Here is a 25,969-nt window from a genome sequence, read left to right as displayed (position 1 = left end):
CCATTGGGTTTTGTTTACTGTTCCTATTTTAGTGGTAGAAATGGAGCACCCTAGTGTGTAAAGAGCAAGATAATTTTCTTCTTGCTTTCCTTCAGTTATGGGTTTCAGATGTATGTTCGTGTATCTGGTGGTGTATTTTCAGATGATAGCGTGTCACTGGAACCAGAGGGTGTGCTTTCTACCCCAAAGCTGAGAGTTCTGCTGAAACAACCAAGTTTTTTTTTTTTGTGGCAGAGGTTGAAACTGAAGGCTCCTGGACTAGATCCAGTCTGCATATGTGTTTTGTTTGGCTCACACAGAGTTGTAAAATTGGAGTTAGTTGTCAACATTAAAAAACAGGGAGATTCCGTGTAAAAATTTGGATTCAGGCTGCTTTTGAAAAATCCCATCTGGCAGCCGTGGACCTGTGTGTCTGCTCTGCCGCAGCCATCTTCTCTGGTTGGGCATGTCTTCTCCAGTGTGACCCACCTCACCACAGCCTGACGCGTGTCCCTGACGTGGAGCAGGGTGTGCGTTGGTGTTTACTATTTTATGCCTTTATATTACTTGTCTGTTGTAGGCGTTTTCATTTGTTCCCCTGTTCTAGAGACATGATACAGGTCTCTAATGCCCCCACTTAAAGTCATCTGGCTGTCTTTTTTTTTTTCCTTGAGTTTATTTTTTTTCCTTTTTCTCCCCAAAGCCCCCCAGTACATAGTTGTATATTCTTCGTTGTGGGTCCTTCTAGTTGTGGCATGTGGGACGCCGCCTCAGCGTGGCTCGATGAGCGGTGCCATGTCCACGCCCAGGATTCGAACCGACGAAACAGTGGGCCGCCTGCATCGGAGCGCACGAAGTTAACCATTCGGCCACGGGGCTGGCTCCTCATCTGGCTGTCTTAATGTTACATCACCATTTAAAAATTTTTTTCTGTCTTGGTGCCTTATTTTTTTCGTTTGTTTCTTTTAAACAAAAGGAAATTTTAGTTAACTTTAGAAGAGGAAGACGAAGCAGTAAGAGGGAAGAAACCTCAAAACAGTGAATTATTTTGTTTCCAAACTGAAGAAACCCAAGGGCTTTTAGAAAGTATGAAGGCATCGATCTGACCCCTGCCCAGGCTTTTTAGCTGGCGTATTTTCAGTGTTCTCATTTTTGTTCTGCCTGATTTGCTTTTTAGCATCTGGAATGTTGTGACTGTGTAGCTTGGCTTGTTTCAGAAGATAGAAGGCCAAGCAAAGAGACATTGCTGAATGTCTAATTAGAAGGCTTTGGGCTCCTGGCCCGAGGCCTAAGAACTAAAGTGGATTTTTGTTTGTTTTTTAATAATATGTCTCTGTGAAACCCATTGCTTTGCTTTCAGTAATTGTGTGTTTTTTTTTTTTTTTAGAGATTTTATTTTTTTCCTTATTCTCCCCAAAGCCCCCCGGTACATAGTTGTGTATTCTTTGTTGTGGGTCCTTCTAGTTGTGGCATGTGGGACGCTGCCTCAGCGTGGTTTGATGAGCAGTGCCATGTCCGCGCCCAGGATTCGAACCAATGAAACACTGGGCCGCCTGCAGCGGAGCGCGCGGACTTAACCACTCGGCCACGGGGCCAGCCCCTCAGTAATTCTGTGTGTTTTTTGAGGGGTTAATAACTCAGTTTTCTTTTTCTCTACTTTAATAAAAAGGGCAGGATAAATAAAGCATTGATGGAGGAAGCCATAGAGGTGAGACCGCTTTGTAAAGTTACCCGGGAGATTGCTTCTCTGCAGAGCTCTCCCTTCCATGAGGGCTTCCCAGAAGATGGTCCCGGAGTATCTAAAGGATGTGCCCTAGAGTCTTGACTAATACTTTTGGCTACCAGACTATGGGCTATCAGAAAAAGTCTTTAAAAATGAAGGTTGAGGAAGTTGGTCAGGTGCCAGAGTGGGGTTGCTCACTACGAAAAGAGAGTCAGGTAAATTTTTTTTTCGAGGAAGATTAGCCCTGAGCTAACGGCTGCCAATCCTCCTGTTTTTGCTGAGGAAGACTGGCCCTGAGCTAACGTCCGTGCCCATCTTCCTCTGCTTTATATGTGGGACGCCTACCACAGCATGGCTTGCCAAGCGGTGTCATGTCCACACCTGGGATCCGAACCGGCGAACCCCAGGCCGCTGAAGGGGAACGTGTGAACTTAACCGCTCCGCCACCGGGCTGGCCTCTATGTTATTTATTTTTAATCTGTTATGTCTTCACCTCTTTAGAGAGTAAAGCAGGGATTTGTTTGATTCAGTGCTTAATCCCCACACCTAGGACGTTCTCTGTCACATAGAAGAGACTCAGTAAATATTGAAAGAAAGGATGAATGAATGTGGGAATAAATAGGTGGCTGGCTGGGTGGCAGTGTTTTTAAGTGCTCCCACTATGAAGTCCTAGTTTACTTAGATTCTCTTAAGCTCCCAGCTGAAAATTTGTGTGGTGGGAGAGGAGATTGCAAAGGGACAAGAGGGTCCTTTCTGGAGTGATGGAAATACTCTTGTGTTTTCGTTGAGGTGGTGTTTACACAGTGTATTTTGTCAAAAGTTACTGAACTGTATTCTTAAAGTGTGTGTATCTCTTGTGAATTATAAAGTGGATTTATAAAAATTTGTATTCAAAACCCATCCTTTAAAGATCATTCTGTAAAACTGAGGTAACTCTCTACATAGGTTGTGGTTGTTTTCCTTGAATTTTTAGTAAGTTTTGCCAAGTGTCAATTAGACAGGAGATTCTACAATACTCTGTTTGGAGCGTGGAGGTGCCTCGAGAGCTACTGAGGGCAAGAGGCGAGCTGGCAGGGCTGTGAGCAGCCCACCCTCCATCTCAGTCAGAGCAGGTCTGCATTGAGAATTTGTACTTTGGGGTGCTGCTTAACTTGTCATTTTTAAAAAGATAAAAAACCGTTCGGTTCCCTAAGGCCTTCCCACCCCTACCCCAGGGTTTAGTTAAGCAAGGCACAGCCTATAAAACCCTTGGTGGGGGCAGATAGTTGTCTTCAGTTTTGTTCCCCCCACCCCTACAGACAGATGCTTGATGAAAAAGTTCAGACATTGCAGAAATACGTAATGTAGAAAGTAAAAGTTTCCTATACTGCCATCTCTTTAGGCCAGCATTAACAATTTGGGTATATACAAGAGATTTCTCCTGTTTTGGTGTGTTGTACGTGTGATTTGTGTTTTTCCTTTCAGGCTGGGTGAAGATATTTCTGATAGTGAAGTCATACAGTAAGGAACCATGGAGGAAGTAGAGATAAACCTCTGGTTTATTGTGAAAGCTTAATACTTAAAACCTTGTTTCAGAACAGCTTAGGTTGTAACAGTGTATTGTTTGTGATAGTCCTCTTCTTTTCCTGGAAAATTTAGAAGGTAATAGGTTGATTCTTGGGTTAATGGTGAATGCTTTATCTTTGTTCGGAGAATAGAACTTAGCCTGCTTTTTCTTTTCTCTTATTTCTGATTCAGGCTTATTAGTCACTTACATATGTTTTTGCTGGACATTTTACCTTCAACTATGAATTGTTTCACCATCAGCCTGCCAGGGGGGATAAAAGTGGCCTTGACTGTAGTGCTGTATTGAATGACAATAGCATGTTGTCAGGAAGAGAATGTATTTAATGGATTGTTATCTTCCTTTTCTGTTCTGGAGGCTGCTCAGTGTTAGAGGACTCATATGATGAAAGTAGTGTGATGAGGAATAGTTTCTGTCCGATTTTCGGCTGTGGTGTTCAGTTGATAGGGCGTGCTCATGGAGGTATGTGATCTGTGATACCTGGAGGGTTTTGTTTTCTCAGATGACTGTGATGGGAGGTGGAGGTCTTTGTTTCCTCATCAAAAGCTTTTTTTTTTTTAAAACTGGGGCTTTGGGGCAAGTTGCTTAACTCTTCGTAGTGTCTGTTCAATTTCAAACGGATGTAGAAATCTCTATCTGCCTCCAGTAGGGTTATTGTGATGATTAGATGATTCGTCCAGTGCCAGGGCGCATAGTAGGGATTCAACAAATTCATCTTACTATTCTTTATGGAAGAGTTGCTTGTTAGTTATTTGGAAAAGGAAGTAGTCATGTGACATTAAATCTGAAAGGACAATGAAAAACACCCAGAAGCCCTCAGCTGATAGCAGATGGAAAGTGCTGAGTGTACTGGTATTTTAAGGTTTGAGGGAAGGATGGCTTAATTATTCAATAAATAGTTCTGGAACAATTGGCTAACCGTTTGAAAATTAGATTATCTTGACGAAAATAAATCCCATATGAAAACCAGAGAGATACAGATTAAATCAACGAGATACCATTTTCTCCCTCAGATCTCCATAGTGACTTAAAAAAACGAGACAGTTATTGTTGGTAAGGTTGTGGGGAAAAGGACATTTTCAGTACTGCTGGTAGCAATATAAATTGCTGCAGCTTTTCTGGGGAGCAACAGAATGCACTTTGAGGAACATACCTTAAGGAAATAATTGGACAGGTTCTTTTTTTTTTGTTTTAAAGATTTTATTTTTTTCTCCCCAAAGCCCCCCAGTACATAGTTGTATATTCTTCGTTGTGGGTCCTTCTAGTTGTGGCATGTGGGATGCCGCCTCAGCGTGGTTTGATGAGCGATGCCATGTCTGCGCCCAGGATTCGAACCAACGAAACACTGGCCCGCCTGCAGCAGAGCGCGCGAATTCAACCACTCAGCCACGGGGCCAGCCCCTGGACAGGTTCTTAAGGATAATCATCACACTGTTATTTGTGTTGAGAAGAATCGAAGGTAACCTAAATGTACAACACTAGGGAACTGCTTATGTTGTAGTACTTTTATATGGTGGAATGCTAGGTAGAAAAGATATTGTAGATTGGAGAACTATATTTGTTGACATAATGCAGAGTAAAAAAAAGTGCCCAGAACTGATGCTTTTGTCTGGCTCAGAAACCTCTGACACTCTCCATTTCCTCCTTAGTCAATGTTTATTAAGTATGTACTAAGCTTTGGATTCTTTTGGGGGAGAAAATTACCTTGGGTACGTGGTCTGTGGTCTAGATCTGCGTGGTCCAATTCAGTAGCCCATAGTCGAAGGTGGCTAGGTAAATTTAAGTGAATTAAAATTAAATATAATTTTAATTAATATAACTTTTATACTAGCCATATTTCAGGTGGTCAGTAGCAACACGTAACTTGGTGGCTACCACGTTGAACAGTGTAGAAGTAGAACATTTCTGTCATCTCAGAGTGTTCTGTTGGACGGCACTGGCCTAGATTGCTTTTTCATGTTTTTGTCAGCGTCACTTCCACCTGTCATAGGTGGGGCCTCATAGTAGGTGGTTTTCTCCCCTTTGATGACACAGAAGAGTTTTGAACTGTCCTTTGGTGACATTTATGTATCTCCATTTTCATGCTGTTTAAACTCTCTTTACCTCTTAGCCCACAATGGGTTTGCTCAGAGGGCAGAGAGAATGCTGTTATCTCTGTGGCCAAAGTGAAGAACGTGGGGACAATTTTGCTAAACTTAGCTCTGCATTAGAATTTTCTTTTAACTTAGTAGAGTTTCTGTTCTCCATTTTAAAAACAACTGAGTGGGAACTGGGGTTTATATTGATGGAAGGACTGTTTGAATTTTCCTTTTTTGGGGAAATGAGGCATTAAATACTTACTAAATGCCTACTGAAGTGCTAGGCATTTACTAGAGTGAAAATAACGTGGTATACAGTGTCTTTACTGATTGATATACTTTTAGGGTTTAATTTCTATCCAAGTTAGTTGTTTTTTAGAAGCGGAATAATTTATTGCTTAAATCAGGGCTTCGCGTATTGTCTTCAGGATATTGGATATTTATGTTGGGTAAGCTAAATCACAATTTCTTATTTTAGAAGATTTAATGTAATAAGTTCGCCTTGAAGTTCCGTCTTCCCCGGAAGGCTCGTGTTTCCCTCATATTTCTTAGGTTAAGTGCTCTGCAGCAGGTGTATTTTAACAGGGATGACCATTTCTTTGGTTTCTTTTTTCCTCCAGCGTTGTGTTATGAAAGATTTCAGGCATACAGAGGAGTTGAAAGAACTGTGCGGCGAGCACCCGTATGCCCGTTACCGAGGTTCTACGTTTGTTAGCGTTCTGCTGTATGTGCTTTATAACATATCTTTTAAACTCATCATCCATCTTTTTTCCCCCCAGTTTTTTTTATTGTGGCAAAATACACATAAAATTTACCATGTTAGTAATTTTTAAGTGTACAATTCATTGGTATTAAATACATTCATTTTGTCATGCAACCATTACCACCCATCCATCTCCAGAACTCTTTTCATCTTGAAAAACTGAAGCTCTGCCCATTAAACAGTAACTCAGCATTCTCCCCTCCCCCAAGTCTCTGAGGACCACCATTCTCCTTTCTGTCTCTAAGATTTTCACTATTCTAAATACAGCATATAAGTGGAATCATACAGTGTTTGTCTATTTGTGACTGGCTTATTTCACACAGCATAATGTCCTCAAGGTTCATCCATCTTGTAACCTGTCAGGATTTCCTTCCCTTTTCAGGCTGAATAATATTCCATTGTATGTGTATACCACATTTTGCTTATCCATTCATCCCTCCTTGGACACTTGGGTTGCTTCCACCTTTTAGCAACTGTGAATGATGCTGCTGTGAGTATGGGCATACAAATAGCTCTTCAAAACCCTGCTTTCAATTCTTTTGGGTATTATACGCAGGAGTGGAATTGCTGATTCTATGTTTAATTTTAATAGCCATTCTAATGGGTGTGAGGTGGTATCTCATTGTAGTTTTGGTTTACCTTTCCCTAATATTAGTGGTATTGAGTATCTTTTCATGTGCTTATGGGCCATTTGTATATCTTCTTTGGAGAGATGTCTTTTCAAGTCCTTGCCCATTTCCTGTCTTATTTTTTTTGAAGCATTTTACAGTAAGTTGCAGATATCAGTACATTTCACATCTAAACATGTCAACATGCATATCATTAGCTAGAGTTCAGTATTTGCTTATGATTCCACTTTTTGGGAGGGGAGGGGGTTAAAATTTACACACTGAAATGCGACTGTCTTTCTTTAATTTATAAGTGCTTGGATAGGTTTTGGTGCCAGTTCTTATCTGGAATAGTTCACTTTTCACCTGGTTTAATGATGACGTTTATCTTGAGTTAGGTTCATTTTTGCCTAATTGATATTGTGACCATATAATTTATCTCTTTGAACCAAGACACTATTGAGAGAGGGGACACTGTTAATACTCTGGGACAGCAGGTGTAAACTGTCTTGAGCAAACCTGGGTGTAAGGTTAACCCCAACATAAAGAAGTACTTTTATAGACTGAGATTTCTTTCAAAGTCAGTGCTTCTTTAAGCACTTTACATATGTTCTCTCATCTAATCCTGTACTTTACGAGGTAAGTGAAGAGTCTTTTGTTTTACAAATGATAAAGCTGGGGCACAAGAGATTAATTAAGGGAGATGGATTTGAACCTAGGTCTGATTCTAAACCTCCCCTCATAGCCACTGTGCTGCTGCTCAGAGTAAGGGTACAGGGAGTAGATTGACCAATAAATTAGGACAGACTCCTTAGATGATAAAACATCTCCATTTTGTGTTGTCATGATTATTAGATCCAAAGTTAAGTTATTTAACTCCTATTCAGGAGTAATGGACTTGAATCCACCGGCTGACACGGAGGCTTTTTGATACCCCTTGCTGCAAGTAGATGTATTTCAGAATTGATAATGTTTGCCTAGCTTTCTGGATCTTTCCATCTCTGAAATAAAAATACTCCTTGCTTCTTTCCTTCCTTCCCTTGAGAGAATTACAGTTTATATGTTTGATACTAATATAAAGGATACATGAAAAATTATACAGTTCAGTATCCTGTGAAAGTTAAGCATAGTCATGTATTATCATTTCTTTTATTACTGACAGATTATTAATGGTTTGGATTATTAAATGGTTGGGATGTGTAAAAGTGTTAAATCTTGTCTCACATGAGTTTATGCACAAATGGAACCAAGACTTCTAGTCTAGTGCTGTTTCGACAGGTGAGTAAACCATTAGGTGAGCACAGTAGAAATTCTCAAATGTAATTGTTTTACACTCCATTTGAATTTAACCATTGCAGTGAATAAACTCTTAAGAAATTGTTGTTGGGCTCTGGATTCAGAAGCAATGCATCTGAAATTTACTGAATGAATGATACATAAGTGTCATATAACTGTTGAAAATGCTTTGTCATATCAGTTACGATCATTTCTTTTTATTTTTTATTTTATTTATTTATTTTTTTTGAGGAAGATTCGCCCTAACATCTGTGGCCGGTCCTCCTCTTTTTTGCTGAGGAAGACTATCCCTGAGCTAATGTCTGTGCCCATCTTTCTTTACTTTATATGTGGGACGCCTACCACAGCATGGCCTGACAAGCGGTGTGTAGGTCAGCACCTGGGATCCAAATTGGTGAATCCTAGGCCACCGAAGCAGAACATGTGAACTTAACTGCTGCTGCCATCGGGCTGGCCCCTTCTTTTTATTTTTTATTTTATTTTATTTTTTTTAAAGATTTTATTATTTTTCCTTTTTCTCCCCAAAGCCCCCCAGTACATAGTTGTATATTCTTTGTTGTGGGTCCTTCTAGTTGTGACATGTGGGACGCTGCCTCAGTGTAGTTTGATGAGCAGTGCCATGTCCATGCTCAGGATTCGAACCAATGAAACACTGGGCTGCCTGCAGCGGAGCGTGCGAACTTAATCACTTGTCCACGGGACCACCCCTGGCCCCTTCTTTTTATTTTTGAAACATCTTCTCTTTAGAGAAGGAAACTGAAAAAAATTTTTCTTTTTAAGATTTTTTTATTTTTCCTTTTTTCCTCTCCAGAGCTCCCTGGTACATAGTTGTGTAGTTTTAGTTGTGGGTCTTTCTAGTTGTGGCATGTGGGATGCCTCCTCAGCATGGCTTGATGAGCGATGCCATGTCTGTGCCTGGGATCCAAACCGGCGAAACACCGGGCTGCTGAATCGGAGCACAGGAACTTAACCACTCGGCCATGGGGCCGGCCCCTGAAAAAATTTTTAACATGGTTAACCAAAGTGCAAGCTTCCTGACTCTGACCATTAATGTGTTGAGGTATTTGCATACAAGAGCCATGAATCTAAGTGAAAAATAAATTATTTAGTTTTGAAATTAACTATTATTATTGCTGTGGTTGTTAGGAAACTAAGATTTTACGTACTAGTCAAAAATATATGTAAGCTGCAACTTTGTGTACAATATATGTTATTCCAGCTGGAATTTCGACCTTGCCCTCTCACTTAATCTTATTCTGATAACTAATCTTAGAGCTGCCAGTAAGAAATAGGGAGTGCTTTCTGAGGGGGAGAGGATCTTTGGTTTCCTTGTTGGGTGTTAAATATCACTGCAAAGGTAAAGGGATACAGGCCTTGTCTTTTGGATTGTTCATCCTCCTGCCTTTACTCCTTTTAGTGTGTAGGAAGCCATTGTTCAGATCTAAATTGTAAGGCCTGGATACGATTTTGATGCTTGTCTCCCATCATAAAGCATTGTGAGTGCAATACTCAGCTTTTCATGTAGTATCTCTTGAATAATCTAGTTTCCTGCTGAAAATATTTCAAAACTTTTTCTTGGCTACATTTTTGTTACAAGTTATATAGCGTTTAGTGAAAATTTTTTTTCTCACTAAGTAATTCAGAACCTGAATTGTCAGGACCTCATGTGGAGTTAGGCAAAATCCTAGGGATTTAGCACGATCTCTTTTTTCCATTGTACAGATGCATCAGCTTAGTTTTTTGAAGGTGATTCTGGATATGGAAATATCTTAAAGGATTTGGTTTGTTGTTTGGTGATTATGTAAGCATGTTGCTGGTGGGGAGTGTCTTAATGAAGTGTAAAATACACCTCGATTCCTACTGAAACAATTTGGAAAAATGAAATCCTCTTTTTTTTTTTTTGGAGGAAAGTTAGCCCTGAGCTAACTGCTGCCAATCTTCCTCTTTTTGCTGAGGAAGACTGGCCCTGAGCTAACATCTGTGCCCACCTTCCTCTGCTTTATATGTGGGACACCTACCACAGCATGGCTTGCCTAGCGGTGCCATGTCCACACCCGGGATCCGAACCGCGAACCCCGGGCTGCCAAAGCGGAATGTGCGCACTTTACCGCTGCGCCACAGGGCCGGCCCCAAGATTCTCATTGTTGAGTCTATCCATTGTTATCCTCTCCCTTCCAACTTTTCTTGTTGTTGTTATTTTTCAAACTGCCCTTATGGAATAAACCATGCTGTGTACTTTACATACATTAATTCATTTAATCCTTATGATAAATTTAAAAGACCAGTGTATCTACTGCTTAAAGATGAGGAAACTTAGTAGAATTATACACCCTGGTCGAGCCTGCACAGTAGTGGAGTGAGGATTTTCATGCAAGTTGGTCATGTGTTTGCAACTCTTTCTCTTAACCACTCTGCCTCTATTCAACATACACCTTCATATGCCTTCCCTTCAATATGAGGTTGTTTCTTTGATTTGACCTTAAGAGCATTGCTTTATGAATCCTATTTCAATCTTTAGAAGTTGTTTGCAAAAATCTGAATTAATGTGTGTGGCCAAGAAGCTTGTGAGCAACGTAGGAATACTTGTACTTTTCTGTCACTTTCATAGAGAATTATATTAGTCTTTTTTCCCTCTAGAGAGGGACTGGGAAAGGAAGTCTAAAGGTAGCAAAACCTCAGTGCTCAGCATTGTACAAACGTTTTTTTTTTTCATGCTTAAAAAAAGAATGCAGGGGCTGGCCCTGTGGCTGAGTGGTTAAATTCGCGCTCTCCGCTTCGGCGGCTCCGGGTTTCGCTGGTTCGGATCCTGGGTGCTGTGGGGACCTGGAATTGGCCACCCCAAGATATGTCTCTTTGGAATCAGGATTATTTGAGGCTGATTGCTTCTGATAAACTGGGACAGGGAAGGAGGCTCTGAGGAATGAGATTTGCCCTTTGTTGGGACACCTTTGCATTTGTAGGGTAAATCTCTATCTGTAGGGGGTGGCTCCCTCTCTGTACCAGGAAGAAGAAAGGAGATGACCTTCTCTCTGGAAGCTCTTAATCAATGCCAAAGGCAAAGACTTAAATCTGCATTTTATTGTGCTAGTCTGGTAACCTGTAACTAACTTCCCTCCCCCTCCCAATGCTGGCATTTCTTAAGGATTAAGCATCTTTCCTTAGGCTAGGAACTGATTGCCGAGCTCACCTGTGACTGCCCAGCTCCAGACAATCCACTTGCCTCCTGCTACGCCCACCGAGATAGCAGACCATTACCTGCTGTGTCCATCAAGCACTGTGCCGACAGGGCAATCTTGTGACTATTGTGGGAGGGACATTTCAATCACATGTGAAACACCCCGTTTGGGGGTATATAACCACTGTCTGCACCCCACTTCTTCGGTGCCCTTTCTTCCTTCAGGAAGAAAGGCCCCGGGCCATGGTTCCTCATAAAGCTTTGTTTAATTTTCTCTTGCTATTCTGTCTCATGTGAATTTAATTTGTTCTCCAGCCAGACGAACCCCCATTTGGGGAGAGGAAATGTCCTCCTCCCCTACAGTGCGGACATGGCACCGCTTATCAGGCCATGTTGAGGTGGTGTCCCACATGCCACAACTAGAAGGACCCACAACTAAAATATACAACTATGTACTGGGGGGAAGTGGGGAGAAAAAGCAGGAAAAAAAATAAAGAAGATTGGCAGCAGTTGTTAGCTCAGGTGCCAATCTTTAAAAAAACAAAACAAAACAAGAAAAAAATAAGACATGCAAAAAATTGCAAAGAATAATGCAGTTAGTACCCATGTATTTCAGAGATCAATTTAATACCTATAAGAAATAAAGCTCTCCCACCGTAGCTAAATCTTTAGAATTGTTCCCCCCTTCGCCTCCAAGTACTCATCTGATTTTCGTGTTTATGATACTTACATGTCTTTGTAGACTTCTATTAAGAATGTATGTTTTCCTAAACAAAATATGCTATCACTTTTGTGTGTTTTTAAGCTTCATATCCGTTTTTCTATTCGTACTCAGTGCTGTCAAGAATTTTTTTTCTTGTTTTTTTGTGTATGTGTGTGTGTGTGAGGAAGGTTGGTCCTGAGCTAACATCTGTTGCCAGTCCTTCTCTTTTTGCTTGAGGAAGATTTGTCACCGAGCTAACATCTGTGCCCATTTTCCTCTATTTTGTCTGGGTGGGATGCTACCACAGTGTGGCTTGACGAGTGGTGCTAGGTCTGCACCCGGAATCTGAACCTGTGAACCCTGGGCTGCTGAAGGGGAGCATGCGAACCTAACCACTATGCAACTGGGCTGGCCCCAAGAATATTCTTGTATGTATTTTCTATAGATTTGGGAGAGATTCTGTAGTGTTTATACCTAAAAGCGGAATTGCTTGGTCATAGGATGTTCACATCTTTTTTTTTTTTTTAAAGATTTTATTTTTCGTTTTTCTCCCCAAAGCCCTCCGGCACATAGTTGTATACTTATAGTTGTGGGTCCTTGTAGTTTGACATGTGGGGTGCTGCCCCAGCATGGCTTGATGAGCGGTGCCATGTCTGCGCCCAGGATCCGAACTGGCGAAACCCCGGGCCACCGAAGCGGAGTGCGTGAACTTAACCGTTCGGCCATGAGGCTGGCCCCGGCTGTTCACATGTTTGTTAGACACTATCACGCTATTCTCCAGAGAGGTTAGACTAGTTGATACTCTCCATGCTGCACATCTTAACAATGCCTGATGTTGTTAGACTTTAAAATTTTTGCCATTCTTATGAGTATGAAATATTTTGTTATAGTTTTAAATTGTATTTCTCAGATTACTGGTGAAGATGAATATCTTTTCATATGTGTTTTAGCCATATAAGTTTCCTCTGTTTTGAATTGCGTGTTCTTATCCCGACTCCACTTTATTTTTTAGCATTTGTCGTCATTTAATACACAGTATAGAGTTAACTTGTTTGTATGTCTCACCCCACCATGGGGTCAAAGACTTTCTCTTTTTGTCAGTTGTATCTTTAGTGCCTAGAACAGTGCCTGGTGTATGGTAGGTGTTCAATAAATATTTATTTAATAAATCTTTTTTCACCTAAACAATTGAATTTTTGAGCACACTCCCCCATTTTTTATTTTATGTTATGGAAGATTGGCCCTGAGCTAACATCTGTTGCCAGTCTTCCTCTTTTTGCTTGAGGAAGATTGTTGCTGAGCTAACATCTGTGCCAGTCTTCTTCTGTTTTGTATGTGGGACGCCACCACAGTGTGGCTTGATGAGCAGTGTGTAGGTCCGCACCTGGGATCTGAACTTGTGAACCCTGGGCCGCTGAAACAGTGTGTGCGAGCTTAACCACTACAGCACTGGACCGGCCCCCAATTTTTTGCCTTTTTATTGATTTCTAGAAGTTCTTTATATAATCTAGAATCTGGATTTTAATCCTTGGTTATATGTGTTGCAAATATACTCTCCTAGTCTGTAGGTTTGTTTTGATTTTCTAAAGCATGTAGACATACTTATCAATCTTTACCTTTATGGTTTACACTTATATCTTCTTTGAAATCCTCTACCTTGAATTCGTACAGATATTCTCCTATGTTTTCTTCTAAAAGTTTAAAACCTTTTCACACTTAATATTTATTTGCTTGTGTTTTGTTTAGTCCGCTTGGAGTTTATTTTTGTTTTGGATGTGAGGTAGGAGTCTAATCTTACTTTTCCCATGTGATTTATTTTAGTATTCCTCAATATTCTGAGCCTCAAGTCTTGACTTGTTTTTGGGCTATGTATAGTGACCTTTATACCTTTTCGCCAGGGCTTAAATGTTCTTAACTTTATGCATGAGAAATTGGAAAAATGTTAATGTACTCTGAAACCAAATTTCCAGGAACTGGAAAGCAGGATTGCTAAATCAGGGATGGCATGAGTCAAACAGCTGATTAAATCTTTTAGAGAGAAAACTCTATTTACAAGAATCACTTTGACAGATGACAGTTCTCTTAGTAAATAACATATGTGGTTATGCCAGTTTTTGTAGCAATCTATTTTCCTGGTTAAACTTATGAATGTAGGGCTGATTCTGGTAGCTGTTAGATTGCTTGTGACTGCTTCGGAAGCAAGATGCGTTTCATGAGGACCTGTGCTAGGAGTGCCTAGGTGGCCTTGGTGTTTTGCAGGAGGAGGCTTGCGTTCCCCTAATGGTGTCTGTAAATTGCTGTTGGGTTAACATCAGCTGCAAAGCAGCTGCACATTTATTTTCTAGAATTAGAACCAGAAAAGATGGACATTTTGGATAGATTTTCAGACTGCTTGTAGGATTATTTCTAGTAGTAAGTTTGGTTAAAAATAAGTTTAATTTGGCAGTACTCTGAGAAGTAGTTATTGACCTTCATGTCAAACCAGTTTCTACTTCTGACTTGTAATTTAAAAAAGAAAAAAAAAAGAAGAAAAAATCTCCAAAGATCAATGTGTTTTAGTAGATTCTCCAGCATGACTTGATCATATTTGTGGCAGAGTATTCTGGCATCAAATTCAGTCTCTTTCCTGTTGCTTGTTTACAAAAGAAAGCAAGTGTGACTCATCTAAAAGTTGGTTATCCTGGTCTGATACTCTGGGTTAAATGGGTTATTAATCAAATTACTATTTTGGGTGAAACTTTTTTGGTAAAACTAAACAGTTGTGGAAGATGAACTCTGAATGTACCATCTGCTTTTGCAACTCTAAAATTAAGAGTTTTCTGTTGACTGAAATTGCCTTTCAAATAGGTCTTTAGTGAGTTACGTTTGTTCTTGTTTAACATTCCCTGGAGCTTCCAGTAGAGTACGTTTTAGCCAAATAATAATGAGATTATTTAGGAATGTTTTCTAAGACTGATTTCCTAAGGCACCTTAAGAACAAACTTCCCTTCGATAGTAAGTAACTGGGAAGAAAAGTGAGAAATCAGAGCCAACTGGATGAAGTTTGTGGCTTAAAGTTCTTGAACAGATAAAAGGCATGATGATGTGAAAGAACTGGGCCACCGAGAGCCGGGAGCCTTCGGGCTCCAGTATTAGCTCACTTCCTGGGCAGATCTCTTCCTTTTTTGGACTCAATTCCTGTCTGTAAAACTAGGGTTGTGCTAGATAAGAGCTCTAGGACTGCTTCCAGTTCTTAATGCCCTATAACTAATTCCAGTCGTATTTGTCCAAAGTGGATATTCTCCTGGGTAGTGTTTTTGCATCTAGATTAGAGTGGATCGTGGTCTCTTAATCACAAGACTCTGCTCTTTTTTTGTTTTTATTTTTTATTTTTTTGAGGAAGATTAGCCCTGAGCTAACGGCTGCCAGTCCTCCTCTTTTTGCTGAGGAAGACTGGCCCTGAGCTAACATCCGTACCTATCTTCCTGTGCTTTATATGTGGAACGCCTACCACAGCATGGCTTGCCAAGCGGTGTCATGTCTGTCTGCACCCAGGATCCGAACTGGGGAACCCCGGGCTGCCAAAGTGGAACGTGTGCAGTTAACCGCTGTGCCACCGGGCCGGCCCCTCCGCTGTTTGATTAAAGCCAGCTATAGACCATGTGGAGGTTACATACCCTACACATGGTCTGATGATAATGAACTTTTCCTTCTCCCAGCGCTCCCAGTCCCAATTATTTTTTACAAATAACTATTTTAGTGAGGTTTAGAAGTAGATCCATAAAAGTTATAAACGTAGGCTGGAAATTGTATTCACCAGGTTCTCCGTGGAATCAGGGTAATACTGAGCAGAGAGAAACTCCTCTGTTCCGTTATAAGCACCTGGGATGGCATGGATTTTCGCATTCATCTGTGCTCTCCACACTGCTCACTGAAGGAAATCAACAATTATTTATTACTGTTATTTGAGTGCTTCCTATATTACTAGGAACCATACTATAATTTGGATGTTTTCCTCATTTAATCATTGCAGCAACTTCTGAGGTAGTGTTACTTCTGTTTGATAGATCAGGAAACTGAGGCTCAAGAATCAAAATGTTTTAAACTGCTTTTTATGTGATTCCAGAGCTTGTACTCTTTCTTGCCTCAATATGCTGTTTAGTGAAGACATTATTCATAGGGTGCACTCAGTGAATGTTAACCCAGTGAAATATTTGTAAAATGTTTAAAAAATTTTTTTGTACATTGTTTTATATCTTTGTGTTAGTATTTTTAGAAGAGAGGAATAGCCAGTCCTGATAGGCCAACTGAATCTCTTACTAATAGGACATCCTCAAGGCAAGGCAGCATATGGTTGGTGGTTGTGTTCCAAAGTAAAATATTAAACCAGGGAGGGGGACTGCAAGTTGGGGAGACGGAGGGTAGAAGTTAGACAGGAGACTTCTTTTCATTATATACTCTGGTACAGTTTGAAATTTTTACTGTGCACGTATTACTAAAAAGAAAAAAAAACTAGGTAAAAAGAATTAAACATTTCTGTTTACTCAAGCAAAGAAAAGTTTATGTTAATATTTCAAGTTCTCTGATTCTGTACATGTTTTTCTCTTTTTAAAACTGTGTACATATGCAACAACATGGATGAACCGTGAAGACATTATGGTAGGTGGCAAGCTAGACATAAAAGGACAAATGTTGTATGATTCCACTTACATGAGGTACCTAGAGTAGTCAAATTTATAGAGACGAAGTAGAATTGTGGTTGTGAGGAGGGGGGAAGTTACTGTTTAATGAGCGCACAGTTTCAGTTGGAAAGATGAGAAACTTCTGTAGATGGATTGGTGATGGTTCATAACAGTGTGAATGTACTTAATGCCACTGATCTGAAGTGTACACTTTAAAATGGTAAATTTTGTGTTAGGTATATTTTACTATAGTAAAAAAATATATATATATATAGCTAATATTCATTTGTCATTTAACAAACATGTTTCTAGACGCTGGGGACACAAAAAGGAATTTGATTTAGTACTCACCCTCAAGGTGCCATGTAGTAATAATGCATGACTAGTAGTTTTCAGAGAAATAGAGGGTTATGTTGTAGGGAAATGGGGTAGCTTATAACAGTTGTGTAACGTGATAAAAAGGTGATAAATTCTGGGAAAGTAGCTGTTATGATTTCCCGACAGTCTTGTCAGCTGGATGTGCTGGAGGTTTCAGCCTGAGAGCATGACTTGAAAAACCACCCGTCTAGGTAGAAAGTATCAGGTGCACAGATGGCATGTTGCTCCTGTCCTGTAAGTTGAGAACCTGGGGCACGGAATAATGGCGTCATTTACAGGGCAGATTCATTCAGCGTGGAATCAAGTATAGGCTTGGATTTGTTGCCAGAGCACACTGCTTCTTTAAGAATTTTTGAAGATATAAAAAGTGTCTTGTGTTCTGAGTCTGCCATAAAGCCAAACTTTGAATTCTTGATAGAGAAGGTAATTGTTTAATAACCAAGTGACTACTCATACCCGCTGGAAGAAGTCTTGTTGGCTTTTAACCCTGTCATTTGACATTGGCCTGATTAATAATAGTATTTAGTATTTGCTATGTGGTAAGCACTGTGTCAAGTGCTTTGCACATATATTAACTTAGTCAGTTTTCATGACAACCCTGTATAGTAGGAACCAGTTTCACAGAGAGGAGACAGAGATTGAGATTTAATTAAGTAACTTATCACAGGTCTCAACAGCTACTAGCTGGTGGAGCTAGGAGTCAAACCTAGGCTGTCCAGCTTTAGAGCGTGTGCTTTCATAGTATTTATCGGGTCAGTGCTTTGGAAATTGTTTTGGGATGATTGGTTACTAATTTTATTTGCCTTACTGTAAGTTGCTGGGCAAAATTGGGGATATTATGTAGGTACTTAAATAACAAGAGAGAACTTTTTTTATTGGCAAAATTCAAAATATAATAATTGAATACAAGTTTTGTAAGGCAGATCTGTTAGTGAGAAGAATGGAATTCTTTTTGGGGGATAGCATTCCACGTCATTGGGGATGAAAGTTAGCTTTACCTATTAAAATCGATGGCAAATGTCCATCTGTTAATGCTGAAATGTGTAGTGAGACTTTACGTATGTTATCTTTGGAACTGTCTTTTCACACAGATAAGTACTGCCAAGTGCTAGTATTAATCCATGAGCATATGATTTATTTGGAGCATATGATTCTAACTGAGCATATTCATCACTTGGAATGCATTTATAGAATTCTGTTAGATACTTGATATTTGCCTTTTAGCATGCAGATTAATCATTTCCAATCGAAGAGTAGATGGAAGCTCCTCAGTTGCACAGTTGGCTCAAGTCTGCTGAAAAGCTAATTTCCAAAGCTATTCAGTATTCAATAATAGTGTTTAAGGGTGGTGGTTCTTGTTCAGAAAAATTTCACTTTCAGCCCTGAGCTAAAAAACAACCAAAAAATTTTACTGCTGCTAAGCCATTGAACTATGCTAAGCCTATTTGATAGGGCATGTCAGGATTCATCTTATATTTCTGCCAAGAATTCACAAAACTGATGATAGTTAAGTCTATGAAAGTGAATTGAGAGCGCATGAAGGTCACTCCTGATAATACTGGCTCAGTAACACACGATGGATTAAAAGTTTTTTGCAAAATACCTCCTGATGAATAGTACAGTGAATAACCAACCATATGCCTTAAATACCTTACATTTTTGCAAGTTCTCTAAATTTGTCGAACTTAGCCCTTTGTTCTCCACACATTTTTATCACCATCGTTTGTGACACATATTAGCAGATTCAAGTTCGGATTGTATTGAATTGGTGTTCCACACAGATTATTCGTAGAAGCTAACTCACTCTTCAGTCACTTCAGACTCAGCATTGACTTCTCCAGTAAACAGCCCAGCAGTATCAATTATATCGCTTCAGTCATCCTCCTTCTACAAAACATCCAGCCCAGTACTCCTCAAAACTGTCAAGGTCATCAAAAATAAGAAAAGTCTAAGAAACCTGTCACAGCCAAGAGGAGTCTAAGGAGACACGACAACTAAATGTATATCCTAGATGAGATCCTGGAACAGAAAAAGGGCATAAGGTAAAAACTAAGGAAATCTGAATAAAGTATAAACTTTAGTTAATAAGAATGTATCAGTATTGGTTCATCAGTTGTGAGGAATGTACCGCACTAATTTAAGATGTTAACAACAGGGGGCCAGTCTGGTGGCGCAGCAGTTGAGTTCACACGTTCAGCTTCTCGGCGGCCCGGGGTTTGCGGTTCGGATCCCGGGTGCGGACGTGGCACTGCTTGGCAAAAGCCATGCTGTGGCAGGCGTCCCACGTATAAAGTAGAGGAAGATGGGCACGGATGTTAGCTCAGGGCCAGTTTTCCTCAGCAAAAAGAGGAGGATTGGTGGTAGTTAGCTCAGGGCTAATCTTCCTCAAAAAAATAAAGTTAACAGAGGAAACTGGTATCGGGGCAGGAACTCTCTGTACTATTTTCTCAGATTTTCTGTAAATCTGAAACTGTTCAACAACAAAACATTTGTGTGGGGCTGGCCCTATGACCAAGTGGTTAAGCTCGCGTGCTCCGCTTCAGCGGCTGAGTGTTTCCCTGGTTCCATCCTGGGCGCAGACCTAGCACTGCTCATCAAGCCTTGCTGAGGTGGCGTCCCACACAGCAGAACAAGAAAGACCTACAGCTAGAATATACAACTATGTATTGGGGGGCTTTGGGTAGAAGAAAAAGGAAAAAAAAACCATTTGTTGAGGAAAAAGGGTAAATGATTTTGATTGGTGTTCCTTGCCTCTTGATGACTGAGCAAGGCTTGATGAGCAGTGCCAGGTCTGCGCCCAGGATGGAACCAAGGAAACACGCAGCCGCCGAAGCGGAGCACGCGAGCTTAACCACTTGGCCCTGGGGCCAGCCCCACACAAATGTTTTGTTTTTGAAGAGTTTCAGATTTACAGAAAATGTGAGAAAATAGTACAGAGAGTTCTACCCCATACCAGTTTCCTCTGTTGTTAACATCTTAAATTAGCACGGTACATTGGTCACAACTGATGAACCAATATTGACACATTCCTAAAGTTTATACTTTATTCAGATTTTCTTGGTTTTTTTACCTTATGTCCTTTTTCTGTTCCAGGATCTCATCTAGGATATACATTTAGTTGTCATGTCTCCTTAGACTCCTCTTGGCTGTGACCGGTTTCTTAGACTTTTCTTATTTTTGATGACCTTGACAGTTTTGAGGAGTACTGGATGTTTTGTAGAATGTTCCTCAATTGGTATTTGTCTGATATTTTTCTCATGATTAGACAGGCGTTAGGGATTTTGGGGAGAAAGCCCACAGAGGTAAAGTGCCATTTTCATCATATCATGTCAAGGAGTGTATGCTATCAACGTGATTTATTGTTGATGTTAACCTTAGTCCTGGCTAGTTTCTCCAACGTAAGTTACTCCCTCCCTTGCCTTCCATACTGTAGTCTATGGAAGGAAATCACTAGGCTGACTCCACTCCACTTAAGGAGTGGAGAGTTATGTTCCACCCCCTTGAAGGTGGAGTATATACGTAATTTATTTGGAATTCTTCTGCAGGAGAGATTGGTCTCTTCTCATCCATTTGTTGATTTATTCAGTCGTTTATTTATATCTGTGTGGACTCATGGATATTTTATACTTTGAGTTATCTGGTACGACTGTATTTTGTTCAGATATTTCCAGTTTTGGCTAAGAACTCTCAGATGGACAGGAGTGTCCTTCATTGTGGGGTTTTTTTTTTTTTTTTTTAAACACTTCCTTACTTTCTGACCTTGCAAGATACTCCAGGCTCATCCTGTGTATTGCCTGCCCCACCCCTAGGATCCAGCCATTTCTCCAAGGAGCCCTGGTTTCTTTCACTGGACAATGGTATTAGAAATCAAGGTCTGGGTGCTAGGTGTGCTCTTTGCTACTGGAGTATTATTGCTTCTAGGTCTTGTAGGCTGACAAAGCAAGGAAATAGATGTGTATATGCTAACATATATTTCATATACCTATAGAAAAATATGTATACTTACAGGAAATATCTGTATATTAACATGTATTCTGTATACGTATAGAAATATCTGAGTTCTTGATATTTCCACATATATCCATTTGTATCTGCAGTAAGCTAAACATGAGTTCATAGTGCTGTCTCCAACTCTAATCCAGTACTGTGTGCACCATTCCAGCCTTTGCTTTTTTCTTGACTATCCTGCGATTCTCAACCGAGAAACTTGGCTCTTACCATGTTCTTATTTATTAATTCCAGTATATATGTGTAGTGATGTCAGAATTGTTAACCCATATCCCCTGGGAAACGACTTTAACAACTAGAATACAGTGGTTATGTGCAGTTCCTTTTGCTTTCACTCTTCCCTCTTCCACTCATTTTCATATTACTTAGGTCAGCACCTTTCCCCTCCACCTGCCTTGTAATTGACTACTGATGTTGCCCCCACTGACCTCCACACTGTGCCTTAAATGGGCAACATTCTCTTTAACAGTCCGCTTTTCTTTTCTTGTTTTGACATATGGATATGCACTGATGGTTTAAAAATAATATATGATATGACACTGCACAGTGCTTCAAATACTGTAGAGTTGTAACTGCCTCACTGCAGTTTGTAGCTGTGCAGAGTGGTGAGACCACTGCATCCAGTCTCTTTTGCAACCAGACTCTGCTGTTGTAGTGTGAAAGCAGCTGTCTGTAAACGAATGGATCTAGCTGTTTTCCAATAAAACCCTTCGTGGATGCTGAAATTGGAATTTCACAGAAATTTCACATGAAATCTCGATTTTTTTCAACCATTTAAAAATGTGGAAACCGTTCTTAGCTCATGGGTGGTACAAAAACAGGTTGGGCTAGATTTGGCCTGTGCATCATTTGCTGACCCCCTAATGTAGAAGGCCCTGTATGCATGACGCACTTGGAGGTATGTGTCTTTCTCTCCAGAGCCGTTCATAGTAATTTCACCAGTCTTGGATTCAATCTTGGTTCCTGCTGATACCCATGGAAGCTGCTTAGACAGACTAAAGGTTTATTTGCTCAACTGTCCTAATCTCATCAATTCCTAGTATTTTTTTCAATGGGGAGTGGCTAAGGTTAAATTTCGTTATTTATTGGATACCTTGGGTTAACTTGAATAGAAGACACTGTCCTCTTTTGTTCACTTTTGTTGACACCATCATGCTTTGAAACTAGAACACATTAGTCCTTAAGTAATATATAAGCAAGTTGCCTGGTGGCTTAAAGGACTAGCCTTGACCTCAGGTTCATAGGAGCAGGCACGGTCATCCTTGTATTTCCTTGTATTCTGTATCTTCATAAAAGATTACCAGAGGTGCTTGAGGAGAGATGAGAAAAACATTTCAAGTCTTCTTTAACCGTAGAAGGTACAAGTGCTATGGTCCTCGAATGTTAGTGTTCATGCTTTGTGTTTAGGAACTATGTTGTTACTTAAGGTCTAGCAGTGTATGGAGTGTGGGAGTATTCCATTCTGGTCTAAGCCACTGCATTCCTTTACCTGCATTATTGTAGGCAATATCTGCCAATTTCTTATGACCTTGCCCTGTTAAAATCTATTCTACACTCAGCAGCCAAAATGATCCTTTTAAAACATAACTTTTGAAACATAATTCAGTCCTTTAAAACGTAATTCTGGTCATGTTACTCCTCTGCTCACAACACTCAGTGGCTGCCCACATCACCCAGAGGAAAACCAAAGTCCTTATGATGGCGTGCAAGGCCTCATCCACTCACCCAAGCCTCTGACCCCATCTTCCGACTGCTCCCTGGCGGCGTTGTGCGTTGCAGCCACTCCTTTTCTCTCTTCCTCAGATAAGGCAAGCATGTTTCCTCCCCAGGTCTTTACACTTACTGTTTCCTCTCTTTGGTCCTCTCTGCCTTCAGAGAAGGCACAGCATACTCTTTCTCTTCAAGTCTCTGCTCAACTGTCTCGTGAGAGAGGCTTTCCTTGACCACTTTATATAAAGTCGTAACTTTCATTCCCTCATGTGCCCCCATCTCCCCGCTAGAATGTAAGCTCCAGGAATGAGGAGAGTTTTTAATTGTTGAATCTCCATTGCCTAGAATAGTGCCTGGCAATGTAGTAGGTACTTGATACATTTTTTTATTGAATAAGTGGACAGTTAAAAGGAAATTGTGTAGAAGAGGAAAAGAGATATTTTTCTTGCTAATATACTGGTGTGTATTAGCTGGGGTGTCCTTGGTAATATACTGGTATCTCACCAAGGGAGGTTCAGGAGATAAAGGCTGAAAAGTATGCCTGTGACTGTCCAGATGACACAGGCAGGACATAAAAGCTGTGGTGGCAGGGATGACTCAGGGCTTCAGGTATCTCCTTACTGTCACAGAATAACTAAGGGCCAGAACCTCAGATTTGCTTCTCCACCCATTGTGACAGTGGAAAATTGAAGACTTGCTGGGATGATAGAATTCTTGCCAGTATCCAAGAAGAGGTTAAATAATAGGAAAGAAACATGATGGGGTAGTAAAATGGCAAATTTATGTGTGCTTGCTGTCCGATTAGAACCTTAAGGATGGATGTATTGGAATACTGTCGTTTGTTTCTTTAATTCACTGTGTTGTGGAGTAAGCGGTTCTCAGTCCTGGAGCAGTCATCGGGATTTCCTCGAGGTGGCTGATGTGAGCCCCTGTGCAGTTAGAAACAGGGAAAGAAGTTTTGGCTCATGTAACCTAGGATGAATTCTAAGAATGACCTGCAAGAATAAATGCAAAAGTATTTTGAAAGAATGAGTGTTTGAAATTGCTATATTTTTACTGTTTATCAACTGAGTAAATCTATCAACGTTGTCTCTAATTTGGTAAAGGATCTGACTGAATACTAATTTTATCTGGATCAAAGTCTTATCCTGTTAGTTTTGAGAGTGGATTCTTATTGCCTGTTTGTAATATCACTTACTGATTTCCTTTGGTATAGGTCAAGAGTTTATTGCTTGGGTATTCAGTTTACTCAGCAAACACACATCAGTGTTAGGTGTATAGAGTTCGCAGCCCTGTGAGGGAAGTTGACATATTAACAGATACAATGAGATGAGTGTAAGGAGAGACACGTCTAGGATAACACAGAGAAGCAGTACCTAACCCAGGCTTCACGAGCCAGGGACACCGTACTGTGGAAGGAGACCCTCATAGGAATGAGGAGGAGTTTGCTGAGAGGGGAGGAGTCATTTTTAGGCTGAGGGTTCAACATGTACCAAGAGACCATAGCTTAAGGAAATAGATTCCTTTCTTTCCTGGTGCACTAAGCAAGGGTGAGCAGCGTGCAAACCACAGGTTTCAGAGAAAGCTAAGGGTGGTGGGTATCTGAGTGAATGCTGAGTAAGCAAGAAAAGAAAAGATTAATGTCAAGACTGCATCTTCAGGTTATTTGAATCTTGGGTACCTTCCTACTTTATAGTAATATGGGTGAATGATAAGGCTTTAATAAGCTAGGAGTGAGGACATTAACTACATATATGAGCTTGATGATCTTGGAACTTTGTTTTTCTTGTTTTGGGTAACACTACATAGCATTGATGTAAAGTCATTTTAGTAATGTTTAGATACGAGAATGTTAAACAATTGGATCAGAAGGCTTTTTTCCACGTGCTTTGAGGGATGAGAATGGGGAGTTATTTTAACTTGAAATGTATTTGTTAAATTTAGTTCAGCGTGCCTCAGTTAAATGTTTTTGGTTTCAAGTGTCTAATTCTTCTGAGGTAATCCTCCAGGTTGAATTATGCAGTTTGTGAATTAGTCTTGCATAATGCAAACCATACCACCTGAAATATTGCTGGCAAAAGTATCAGGTTACAAGAGGAAGGTTTTAGCTTTCCGTACTGCAGCCTTGCTGTGGAAGGTTGGGTGGAGGGGAACGTGTGAGAGAGACAGAGCTCCTCAGGCTGGTACTTTGAGAGAGAAGCCTGTGTCCACTTAGGGTGAAGTTGAGGGCTAAAGTAGAGTTTTTGGTTATAGATTTCAAGCATCTGTATTTTGAGATGCAATCTGCAAGGTTTGGATAACTTTTATCACCGCTTATTTCCTCTCATTCCAGAATCCTATCCTGACTTTGTACATTGGAGAAGCCAGCAGCACTGCCAGTGTTCTTTTGAGGGAGTGTCTGTTTAGGATCTGGTGCAAGCTGAATCTTTGTTCAAATAAGGTAAGTGCATGGTAGTAAAAGGAACTAATAATAACTTCACTGACTTACAAAACCAGTCTTATGTTAAGAATTGTTTATCCAGGAGATTCCTTAATGGAAGTTCTGGCTTCTTATTAGGCAGTGTTTGTTTTTCAGTTTAACAAACTGAAACAAGATGATAAAGTAGCTTTGCTCTGATTTCATTCCAACTTGTAGAAGCAGCAGTTACTTTTTTATTTTAACTAACTTTTGAGTTCTTTAATAACACGTTTATTCATTTGGAAATACTGAGAAAGATCATCCATAAACTTATCTATTATCATTAACATTTTGTGAACACTCTTTTCATCCCTGTGTTACTTGGATATGTGTGTGTGTAATCAAAATTGGAATTGTACTTCCTTGTCACATGGTTCTTGTTCACAAGAACAAATTTTTTCCTGTTTGCATTTTTAAATGACTTATGGTATTTCATCATGGATGTGCCATATAGTTGATCTCACTAGCTCCTTTTTGGTAGGCATTTAGTCTTTTCTCTCCTTTTTCCCTGTCTTAGATAACTTTGTGATGGATATGAATAAATTCATGTATACATTTGATTTCCCCCATAGTACATTTTCCTGTCTTAACTTTAAAAAGCATTTTCCATATGCATTTGTACTTTTTTAATTTTACTTTTTATTAAAACATGTACAAAAACCCTGTAATAGACATGTCAGACCATCAGCTCCACAGGGCTTTTTATGAAAAACAGCAGTGCCTGCCCACCTCCTTCCCAGTCCCTAGAGGCAGTCGTTTTCAACTCTTTACTGTTTCTTTTGGTGCTACCTCTAAATGATAAGCTTATTTTGCTACTTAATGACTTTACAGCTTCTGGTATTATTTATTAACTTCCCACTTTGGA

General features: G+C 40.1%; 1 protein-coding gene across 5 annotated transcripts in view; it reads left to right on the top strand.

Annotated features, from left to right (window-relative positions):
- The window catches only part of THRAP3 (thyroid hormone receptor associated protein 3), an 81,027-nt gene that overhangs the window by 15,299 nt on the left and 39,759 nt on the right, over window positions 1-25,969 (top strand). For 4 of the 5 annotated variants that reach the window (XM_023633282.2, XM_001503634.7, XM_070260427.1 and 1 more), the window contains one exon: window positions 24,979-25,086. The gene's annotated coding sequence lies outside the window, so the exon portion shown is untranslated. Of the gene's footprint in view, window positions 1-4,486; window positions 4,726-24,978; window positions 25,087-25,969 lie in introns of those variants that run through there. The other variant, XM_070260429.1, reaches the window with a different exon arrangement.

This window comes from Equus caballus, chromosome 2 (assembly GCF_041296265.1).
Source record: "Equus caballus isolate H_3958 breed thoroughbred chromosome 2, TB-T2T, whole genome shotgun sequence".
Classification (NCBI taxonomy): Eukaryota; Metazoa; Chordata; class Mammalia; order Perissodactyla; family Equidae; genus Equus; species Equus caballus.
Note: the sequence above shows the minus strand (reverse complement) of the source record. Positions and strands in the feature narration are given on the sequence as shown.